Genomic DNA, 11800 nt, shown 5'->3' with positions numbered 1-11800 from the left:
ATGGACTTCATGCCCCAACAATGACATGTCCAAAACTAAACTATCATCTGTAGTTCCAAGCCCTGCTTCCGCCAGTCCTGCTTCACCCATACTGTTACCATCTCTGCTATTGGCAATGCCATCTTTCTAGCTGCTCAGGCTAAATATCTGGATTCCTGTCTTTACCTCACTCCCCACATCCATTCTGTTATGATATTCTGTTGGCGGTACCTTCCAACTATATCCAGAATTTCACCACTATTTACTACTTCCCACTGCTACCACCAAGGTCAAAGAGACCATCAACTTGCACATGGACTACAAAAAATAACTAGTCTCCTTGCTTCACCCTTGTTTCCAATTTATTATTAACAGAGCAGCCAAGTGAAACTTTCTAAAATGGAAGTCATATAGTTATACTTCTCTGTTCAAAACCCTTCAGTATTTCCCCCATTAAATTCAGAGTAAAAACCCACATACCCATAAAAGCCTACGAGACCATAGATAGAGTCCCTTCCCCTTAACCTCTGACCTCCTCTCTCACTAGCCTCCCCATTGCTCACTGTGTGCCAGCCACACCAGCCTTCCTGTACTTCATCACAAGAGCTTGGTGTGGTCCACCTGAGGTGCTTTGTACCGAATGATCCCTCCACCTGAAACACTCCCCAGGATGTCCAAATGGCTATCTCCCTCAGCTCCATCAGTCTGCTCACATGGCACTTTCTCAAAAAGGCCTACAGTAAATGCTCTACTTTAAAATACAACCCATCTCCTCCCCACATGCTCAGTCTTTCCAAATCTCTGTCATCTATTTATTCAAAACTATAAACACCTAAGCACTTTGCCTTTTTAATGTACCTGATGTAATGTAATGTCCTTTTTTTTTTTTAATGTTTATTTTTGAGAGAGAAAGTACACGTGCACACAAGCAGGGGAGGGGCAGAGAGAGAGGGAGACAGAGGATCCGAAGCAGGCTCTCCACTGACAGCAGAGAGCTAACATGGGCTTCAAACCCACAAACAGTGAGACCTTGACCTGAGCCAGAGTCTGGCACTTAACAAACTGAGCCACCCAGGCGCCCCTAATGTATTTAACTCCTACAAACAACACTAGGTAGCAGAGGCCCTTATTATCATTTAACAGAAGAGGAAAGTGTGCCTTTGAAAGGTTACTCGCTGACTTATTGTCTATCAGCCATCTCCTATCCCAGAGTTTCCTCCATGAGAACAAGAATTTTTGTCAGTTTAGTTTACTGTTGTTCCAGTGCCTAGAGCCATGCCTAACAAATAATAGACATTTAATAAATACTTGTTGATGGGGTGCCTGAATAATAGACATTTAATAAATACTTGTTGATGGGGTATCTGGGTGGCTCAGTTGGTTGAGCGTTCAACTTCAGCTCAGGTCATGATTCTGCAGTGAGTTCAAGCCCCATGTTGGGCTCTGTGCTGACAGCTCAGCACTGTTGAATGAGTAAATCAAGAAAGTACATTTTTAAAAGTACATAATATCACATTATTCCATATTTTATCATTTAAAATCGCTATCATTTCACAGGGTTAGAACATTTTTACACCAAAAATGAAGGAAGGATTCAACCTCAGTTCATGGACAGCTCTAACATTTGAATAAGCTTAGCTTTAGGAAACCTATTACACTGTCTTTTTCTCATTTTAACACAAGATACTTTGTCACAGATGGGCATTAATCCACAGACCAGTTTTGGGGAACCACTGGTCTGTAGGGAAACACATTTCTACCTATATCCCTTAAGTACCTGCTCTTAAACTTTTATTTTTTATTTTTTTATTTTAGAGAAAAAGAGAAAGCACACACGAGCAGGGGAGAACAGCAGAGGGAGAGAGAATCTTAAACAGGCATAGAGCCAGATGCGGGGCTCAATCTCACAACCCTGGAATCATGACTTGAGTCAAAATCAAAAGTCAGACACTCAACCAACTGAGCCACCGGGGAACCCTGAGTACCTGCTCTTTATAAAAAGCAATATTCTAACTCCTGAGACTAGAAAGAACTGAGGGCCAACACATAATACATAGAAAGTAAGGCTATAAGGTTTCAGACCAGCAACTGATTTAATGGGTAAATGGTATAACTTCCTAACATGTTTTCTTTTCTCTCACATGGGAAAAATAACAGCTGCCTTTCCTACCTAGCTGTCACAGTAAAAAGAAAGAATAGACAAAAAAACCAAGCTCTTACAAAGCTTATAATAATAAGAGCAAAAATTTAATGGATAGTTTATGCCAAAGACACTCTTCTAAGCACTTTATCTTAAGTAACTCTTTCAATTCTTATAAACAACTCTATGAAGTAGGCTCTATTATCTCCATTTTACAAATGTGGAGGATATCTGAGGCTTAGAGAAGTTAAAATAATTTGTCCAGGTCACACAGTAAGTAGAGGAGCTAGAATTCAAAACAAGACTGACTCCCAGAGTTTCTACTCTTGGTCAAGCTACCTTGCCTTTCACTATACAAGCCAGACTGTTTTATGGTATATCTTATATTTACCTACAGAGTTTATAATCTAGTGAGGCAAAGAGGGAAGACGATACCTAAAAATAAAAACACAGAACACAGTGATCTCCCTTGAAACAAATTATATATGAAAAAACTAAGTGAATGCTAGAATGAACCAAGAATTCAGTTTGGTGGCATTAATCTAGAACTGCTTCATGACAGGCAATTTCGACCATAATATGGAAGGAAAGAGGAACATGGTATCGAGAAGACAGGTCATGTTTCAGGTGGACAGGACACTGTGCAGACAAGCTATTAAGATAAATGTAGGAGACAGCAATATGTCTACCTAATGCCAAAACATCTGGTCAATTCAGTTAAAAAAGTTTCTATCAATGTAGTGAATTTCTTCAGTCAATCCAGATGTTTGGCATCTTGTAGACAAAACATCCAGATGATTAACTGAAGATCTGACAGAGTTGACTGGATTAACCAGATGTTATAGCATTGTATAGACATGGTGTCAGGACGTTTGCTTGGCTGAAGTGGAGTCCAGCTGTAAAGAAGATAATGGCCCAGGCAATGAAAGGGGGCTTTGGAGCAGAGAACCTGGAGCTTAGATTTGATGCAACTGGGAGCTGCTGGAGGAGGAGTGTGATGGAAATGATGCTTCAGGAAGAGGATTCTAACAACTCTGAAAAAAAAAAAAAAATGGTGAGAGGAAAAGTTGTAGACAGGAAAGAGGATGTTAGGAGAGTGCAGGTGTGTGTGAGGTAATTAGAGCCTGGACCAGAATCAGGCTTGGGAAAGCAACAGGAAGGAGCGGATCTGAAAAACATTACAGAAAAAGAACAGGAAGTCATGATGGGCTAGACAAGGGAGTGAAACTGCACATCACCCTCAGGTTGGAAGTGCAGAGGCCTGGGAAAGCAGCTGCCTTCAGCCTCACCACAGTAGTAAAGCGAGAAGGGATCCCCAAGAAACTCTTCCCCTCAACTGCCCAGTCAGAGGCCACAGCCAGGCCCACGGGCAGAGGGTACGTGAACCACAAATACATCTCTCATACTGAGGGTCGCTGATCATTTATGAGCCACCTACATCGACTTCCTTTCAAGTCCAATTTCATGAAAGGATTAAGGTTGTCAGGTAGACATTACTTGAGTGAAAAGTCCAAAAAGATGCTATTTTAATGGCATTTGCTTTTATATAGCATATAATGTATGAGTAAATTAGATGAAATGAGATTATGAGAAATTACACGATACATACATTACCTGACAGATTAGTATTATAAAAGCCTGTTAACAGGCATAAATTAATGGCTGAATCCAAAAAGTTACAATTTTTATAATTTTTTAACATTTATTTATTTTTGAAAGACAGAGAGCAACAGAACATGAGAAGGGGAGGGGCAGAGAGAGGGAGACACAGATCCAAAGAAGGTTCCAGGCTCTGAGGTGTCAGAGCCCAATGCAGAGTTCAAATCCATGAACCATGAATGGACCTGAGCTGAAGTTGGATGCTTAACGACTGAGCCACCCAGGCGCCCGCGATATATATTTTTTAAATCCTTAATTTATGAAACCTTGGAATGTTCAGCTCTTAGTTTAGACATTTTGTCAATTTTTTAAAATTCCAAGTATCTTATTTATTTGATAAGAATCAAGTTTATCTTGTGGGGGGGAGGGGGGGATGGGCATGGAGGAGGGCACTTTGGGGATGAGCACTGAGTGTTATGTAGAAACTAATTTGACAATAAACTATTTGTAAAAAAAAAAATTAAAAAAAAAAAAAGAATCAAGTTTATCTTTGTAAGGAGTCACAAATTCCAATCTATTAGATTCAAACTATGCTAGTTGTAGAATAGTGTGCTCACGCATATTAAAAAGTATTTTAAATATCCATGCAATTCATGGTTTTACAAATTTGCAGTTTCAAATATTTACAGCCCCAGGCTTATCAGCCTACACAGCCAGTTGTATGCCCTTTACAAACACACCAGGGTTTTCTTCAACTACTTCCTTGTTCATTTCAAAAGAGAAAGAAACTTGAACAGAGGGTTAATCTCTCCTTGTTCATGATTTGGTACAAAATTGAGATTCAGTCTCTATTTCTCTCTCTCTCTCTCTCTCTCTCTCTCTCTGTCTCTCCCTCTTTCCTCCTCTTCCACCAACCAGAGGAATGACACAGAATGTAAGATCATAAATATATTAATGTGTTTCAAAGTTACCTTAGAGAGGAGGAAAGAGGATCAGGAAACTTGTTAAAATCAGTTTTCCAGGCCTCAGAAATGACAAGTCCATTGATCTGGGATAGAAGCCTAGCTGTTGCTTTCTGTTTGATTTTTAACAATTTCTCCCAACCAATTCTGAGGCCTATTTTCTGAAAATTGGACTCAGACATGCTGCCTTAAAGCAGAAAGTTAGAAAATGAAAAACATCTATTGGACATGTGAATATACAATGATAAACAGATTTAATTTTCTTTTCTTAACCCAAAAATCACATCCCCTCATTATTCCTTTATGTAATAAGCTCCTAGGTAAATCCACTGTGTTCTTTGATGTACAGAATTTTCCATGGAAACGGCATCAAGTCAAATACATGTATGCAATCAGCCTGAGCAGCCTACAGAAGTGGGATAGTTTGTCCTCAATTCACAGCACTTCCAACTACAGTCTTTCCTGAGCACAATGTTTACATGATACATAAATGTAACAAATGATCTTGGTAAATCTCTCTGGTGCTCCAAGGCTAAGTGAGTCACTTATTTACCAAACAGAAAAAAAGCAGTTGACTTCACTGAAACAATGGGTGATTTACCCAGGTATTTAAGTGTAACCTTCCCACAGCCATCATTTTATACTACCTTGAAATTAGTAGAGAGCTAGCTAATTATTCAAAAAGTTAATCAGTGTGCCCCATCAAAACATCAAGATTAGAGTGTTTCTTGTTTACATATCCTCTCTTAGGTGCCATTTTTTGGCAGCACTGACTATACTACAGTAAAAGAAAGATAAGTGGATTGTGTGCGTGTGTGTATGTGTGTGTGTGTGTCTGTGTGTGTGTGTGTGTGTGTGTGTGTGTGTGTGTGTGTGGTCCTATAGCTCCATCAACTCATTCTCTTAATATTCTTCCAAAGATATAGTAAAAGGTGAAAGATTTATTCGATCTGAAGAGAAACCAGAGTATCTTCTTCCAAAGATATAGGAAAGAAAATAAATCGGGAGAATTTTGTTAGAGGCCCCCATTACCTAAGGTGGCACAATTGAAAGTCAAATTCACTATTTATGTGCTTCTAATGATGCTTTGAAGCACAATGAGGATTTCAAATGTAAGCCAAGTGTCTTTGACTTGAGTAGTGATTTTTTCCCTTTTACCCGTTCTCCTGCCACGTTCAAATCTCATCTAGCAACCATAGAAAATGATCTCATGCCCAAGTGGGAGGGAGTTAGGAAATGACAGGATTGCAAAACAAAACCCTTACAAATTTTCAAAACACAGAAAGTACTTGCATTCTGATACAGGTTAAAACAGAAATATTCATTTCCAGGATCCCCTGCTGGTCACCCACATAAAAATATTAACCTTCAATGCCTCTATCTTATCCACAGTATTGAGAAGGTAAAAAATAAACATATCCTCTCTATAGTATTTCATGGATTCTATAGCTTTGACATTATTTACAGAATTGAAATGCCTTTTGAGTACTGTACTTTCTTCCTTCAGGGTCATTACTAGCCCACAGGGTGGCTTTGTGTGAATTAGAAAAAGGCACCCATTTCCCAAGACATTTTACTTCCAGACATCAGAAAATTGAAATAACATACTGATTTTGTTTGAACAAGACACTTCACTGCATCTGCAAGAAAAACTGAGATAACAACTATCAAAACTATGTTTCTGCCCATGGAAATCATGTCCCCTTAGTCACGGTACCCTTGTGCAATGATCAATGGCACAACTGTGAGAAACACCTCATCCTTCTCCCCCTCTTCACTGTCAGCCTTCTCCATTTGCTAGCCAGCCCAGATGCTCCTGAGTCCTTCTGAAACAGTGTGGGGGCACTGCTCTCTCAAAGATCACTCATGATACTCTTCCTGCCAAATTCAAATCTACATTCTTGGAATTCTCTCCTCCCACTTTTTAAAAAAAGAATATATATTTATTGCTTTTTAATTTACATCCTAGTTAGCATATACACAGTAATAATTTTAGGAGTAGATTCCAGTGATTCATTCCCTATGTATAACACCCAGTGCTCATCCCAACAAGGGTCTTCCGTAATGCGTCTTGCCCATTCAGCCCATTCCCCCACCCACAGCCCCTCCAGCTATCCTCAGTTTGTTCTCTGTATTTAAGAGTCTCTCAGGGTTCATTCCCTCCCTGTTTTTATATTAGTTTTGCTTTCCCTCCCTGCTGTTCATCTGTTTTGTGTCTTAAATTTCACATATGAGCAAAGTCATATTTGTCTTTTTCTAACTAATTTCACTTAACATAACACCCTCTAGTTCCATCCACATTGTTGCAAATGGCAAGATTTCATTCTTTTTGATTGCTAAGTACTATTCCAGTGTGTGTGTGTGTGTGTGTGTGTGTGTGTGTGTGTGTGTACGTACTACCTCTTCTTTATCCATTCATCTGGTGATAGACATTTGGGCTGTTTCCATATTTTGGCTACTGTCAACAGCACTGCTATAAACATTGGGGTGCATTTGCCCCTTTGAAACAGCACACTTGTATCCTTTGGATAAATACCTACTTGTGTAATTGCTGGGTCATAGGGTAGTTCTATTTTTAATTTTTTGAGGAACCTCCACACTATTTTCCAGAGCAGCTGCACCAATTTGTACTCCCATCAGCAGCACAAAAGGGTTCCTCTTTCTCCACATCTTTGCCAGCATCTGTCATTACTTGAGTTGTTAATTTTAGCCATTCTGACAGGTGTGAGGTGGTATCTCATTATGGTTTTGGTTTCTATTCTCCGATGATGAGTGATGTTGAGCATATTTTTATATGTCTGTTAGTCATCTGGATGTCTTCTTTAGAAAAGTGTCTATTCATGTCTTTTGCCCCTTTCTTCACTGGATTATTTGTTTCTTGGGTGTTGAGTTTGACAAGTTCTTTATAGATTTTGGATACCAGCCCTTTTTGTGCTACGTCATTTGCAAATGTCTACTCCCATTCTAGTTGGTTGCCTTTTAGTTTTGTTTCCTTCACCGTGAAGAAGTTTTTATCTTGATAAGGTCCCAAGAGTTCATTTTTGCTTTTGTTTCCCTTGCCTCCAGAGAGGTGTTGAGTAAGAAGTTACTGTGGGCGAGGTCACCCTTCTCCCACTCTTAATCCTGATTTCTCTTTCTCCCTTCTTACTAGCAATTCTTGTTCTGTTTCTGTTTTCTGTGGGCTCTGTTCTTACAGTCTGATTCTGAGGAATCTTGTCAGTACTCCCTGAACTAAAATAGCCTTTGGAGCTAAGGTAATTTGCAGGTGGAAGCTAAAAGGGCTACATATCCAATACAACTGACCGTGTACTACTTCACTGTTGCCCAGAGCAAATATTCCAGTAAATACTTGTCTTCCTGTAAAATGTGGGGGCACAGGCCTCTAGATTTAGTGACAAGACAATCATCTGTGACTTGAGCCATGTGATATTCCATTGCATCTGCTGAGGCCCGTGGCTTGTTCAGGAAATAGATCTGGAAGTTCAGACTCTATAGTAGCTAAAGAGAGTTCTGTGAATCACTGTCCAAGACCACAGCCCTTTGCCTCTGGCCTCCAACTTTCCGCAACACCCTGGGGAAGATGGTTCTTCATCAAGCCTGTAATTCAATAGCCACCCAGTATGATGAGGAACAAAGACATTCTTCCCAGCCCTGTAAATTCTATGAGTAGTTAAAGTGTCTCTCCACTGGCTAGTGATATTCCCAAGTTTAAGAATGAGGTCTTCGTGGCTTACTGGGCTGAGGGAAGATCATGTTCCTGGATGACATTCTGATATGGTCTATGACCTGCCTTCAGCTCCTGGGTGAACCCTTTCTGAATGCATAATGTAGGAAAAGTATTTATTGCCTCTCTTCAAAGACAACCTCCTCTAACAAGGATTAGTAATATGCTAGAATGGTAAACATACCCCTTTCTCTCTCCCCTCTCTTCTTTCTTTCTCCCTCCTTTAAATATCCAGGACAATGTCTCCTGAATGTATTGGCTTTTTCCCCCTGATAATCCCATGAAGAACCACTTGAAGAGACAGGCATCTCAAAATCCATGGTGGCTGAAGCAGTCTTCTGGTACCTGAATGCTAGTTCCCTTTGCCTTGTATCCCATATTATCCTTACTGTTTGTGAGTAAAATATATCCCATCGATGGGGGGAGGGGGAGATGTTCTGTTTTTCTACAAGTGCACCTTTCCTCCAGCCATCTTACATGCTGAGAATGAAGTAAACATTGAAGTAAAAATGTAAAAGCACCTTCAAGAACCAAGCAGTTTTTCCCCCTTCTCAGCCAATATGATGGGAGCAAGATTTGACATTTCCATTGCAGTCTAAAATTATAATAGGGCTAAAAAAATAACCTTAGTGGTCAATGGCCTCACACGAGTCTGGTTAAACCTTAAGGAAACTCTTCCAAGATAGGAATTAGATGCTTCAAAATTTGTTGGAATGTGGTCAATAGAAAAATAAAAATTTAAAACCTGGTTTAGTTGCCTGAAGGACCTCCATGAGGTAGACTCTATACAGGAAACAATTCCATCTTCCAGAGTGAATATTCACTCATTTTCTTTTCCAGCCAGGAGTTTGTAAGAAGCCAGCAGGCAATGCAGTCATGTGGTAATGTCCTTCCCACTGCCAAGATGGATTAATGCTGGGAGAGCTTACAACTGGTGAGTAATCAGTAGTGCTTGCAGACCCTCTGAGATCCCCAAGGTGTGATTATTTTCATACGTAGATTTCTGTCATCATCCTCCAAAGGGTGCTTTGTCATTTCCTTTACTCTTCCCTCATTGGACTCTCAAGCCCATGTTACAAGGACAACATATTTCCCAAGTCATTGCCAATCTTCTTCTCAAACCACGTTGGTGAGCACTTTAGAGACACTGCTAAAACGTGAAAGCTACATTAACAAAACACTACTAGGTTTTGTTTTTTGTTTTTTTCATGATTCTGGAAAGGTATAAATAATTGTTTATTAAAACAAGATTTAGGGGGCACCTGGGTGACTCAGTCGGTTGAGCGTCCAATTTTGGCTCAGGTCATGAGCTCACGGTTTGAGAGTTTGAGCCCAGCACTGGGTTCACTGCTGTTAGCACAGAGATTGCTTTGGCTCCTCTGTCCCCCTCTCTCTCCACCCCTCTCTGGCTCATGCTCTGTCTCTCACTCTCTTTCAAAAATAAATAAAACATATAAAAATAATAAAATAAAATTTAGAACCTAACTATCCTCCAGGCTCTCTGATTTGGTTTATTACACACCTACCTAATCCTCAGGTTGGTATTAAGGTGTCATGGACCTACTAAAATGTCAGCTTATGAATAACCAGATTAAAACAACAATCCTAACTCTGTAAGATGTGAGTTTTCAAATTAATTTCTCTTTGTATATTTTAGCATTTACAGTCACTCATTCTTAAATTTCTATTACCACCATCCCACTCTTGGGCTTGTATTCAGCTCCACTCCGGGACTAACCAGGTCTCTGAAACGGGAAGTCTTACCCCAAAAGAACTCTGGAGTCAAACAGCCTGATGTTGAAGTTCTGTCTCTGACATCACCTAGTTGGGAATCCTTAGATGATTCACCTAAACTCTATGAGCTTTGGTTTCCTCATCTGTAAAGTGGACATACGGTTTACCTCAAAGGGATTATAAAGGCTCATTCTTATAAAGTGCTTGGCACAGTGCTCAATGAATGCTAATCCCAATAGCATTTGTGCTGATAATAATTATGAATATTATTGCTACCTCCTACCATCAAAACTTACATAGTTTAGAACCTTCGTCTAATAGTAAGTTTTAGGCTCCTGTAAGCTTTAAATTACAGCTCCTCCCTGCTGGTAGAGCTGGGAACCAGGTCAGGGGATGCTCAGCAGAACTGTACACCTACTTTGGATTCTCCTGTTACTATTCCTCTCCAGGGGTGGTTCCTTGACCTGAGCCTAATTCTCTTCCCCAGGGTTTAGGAATCTGCAAGTCTTTGATTCCTACCTAGTCACTCAGGAGGTGGATACTTCTGTCAGTCCTCTTCCTAAACCCCTTCAGCTCTGAGCCCCAGGTCTTAAAGGTTATATCCAACAGTAAGGGTATAATTTTGGCACACTGGGCCAAATGTGTCTCTAGAACCTCCTAAGTTCTGATCAGCAACTCCAACCCCAGACACACTGTATTCCCTAAGCTGAGTGAGGCCCCTGATTCACAGTAGCACAAGCCATAAACGAGCAGGCCCTGCCTTTGCTGATGTCAGAATCACCCAAGGGTTTGGAAAAACACAGATGTCTGCCCCACTCCCTACCCTGGAAGTCTGTATTTTTAAGTTGTCTGGGTGGTTCTGATGATAACCCCAGTTTGAGAAGCTCTGATTTTAACAACTTCCAAACATCCTTATCTGTTCTTCCCATGTCTTGGAAGTGGGTTATCTTTTCTGAACTACATAAACGTGCTGCTGTTTCTCCTAAACCCAGCTCATTGTTGATTCTGGTGACTATGAACTCCAAAAAGGGCACAGGAACTCAAGCTGCTGATTATGGGTTAGGAACCTTCCTCAGCATCCGCAGTCCCTTGGGCCCAAGAAAACAGGAAAGATATCATACTTGAGTCAGAGAAATATAATCAGGAGAGCACCAGCGTTGTAGAACCAGTAGCAAGCAGCTAGTGTGGAACAAGGGATGTGAGGTCAAAAGATTTAAAGGCCTGCGACTCTGACAGCGATCAAAGGACGATAAAACGCCCTTCCCTTTGCCAAGCCAATCTAACATGACATACCACGAGGGTACTGGTGAAGTTCATAAAACAACCCTGGTGAGACCTTTGTTTTCTACGAGTAAGTAAAAAAGGAGAGAAAATAGAAAGATTGTGACTTGAAGTGATTAAAACAATTCAGGAGGGTCATTTGTGTTTGTGGGTACTTTGGGGCGGGGCGGTTACCAGTTGCACTCACCTGGACCAGAACGCCAGCTTTACTTCCATTCACCTCCAGGTGCCAGGTACTTCCTCACACCCAGCTCACTGGCGGCTGGCCGTTTACACGTGCCTAATAAACGCCCAACAAGCTCGGGCTGGGGGAGCCGGGGCACTGCATTGCAGGACGCCAACGGCGGGCTCCCTCACCACTGGCCGCGCAGCCAAGCTGGT

This window comes from Hyaena hyaena, unplaced genomic scaffold (assembly GCF_003009895.1).
Source record: "Hyaena hyaena isolate Hyena2069 unplaced genomic scaffold, ASM300989v1 scaffold_530, whole genome shotgun sequence".
In the NCBI taxonomy this organism is placed as follows: domain Eukaryota; kingdom Metazoa; phylum Chordata; class Mammalia; order Carnivora; family Hyaenidae; genus Hyaena; species Hyaena hyaena.
The sequence above is the reverse complement of the archived record's forward strand: the minus strand, read 5'-3'. Positions refer to the sequence as shown.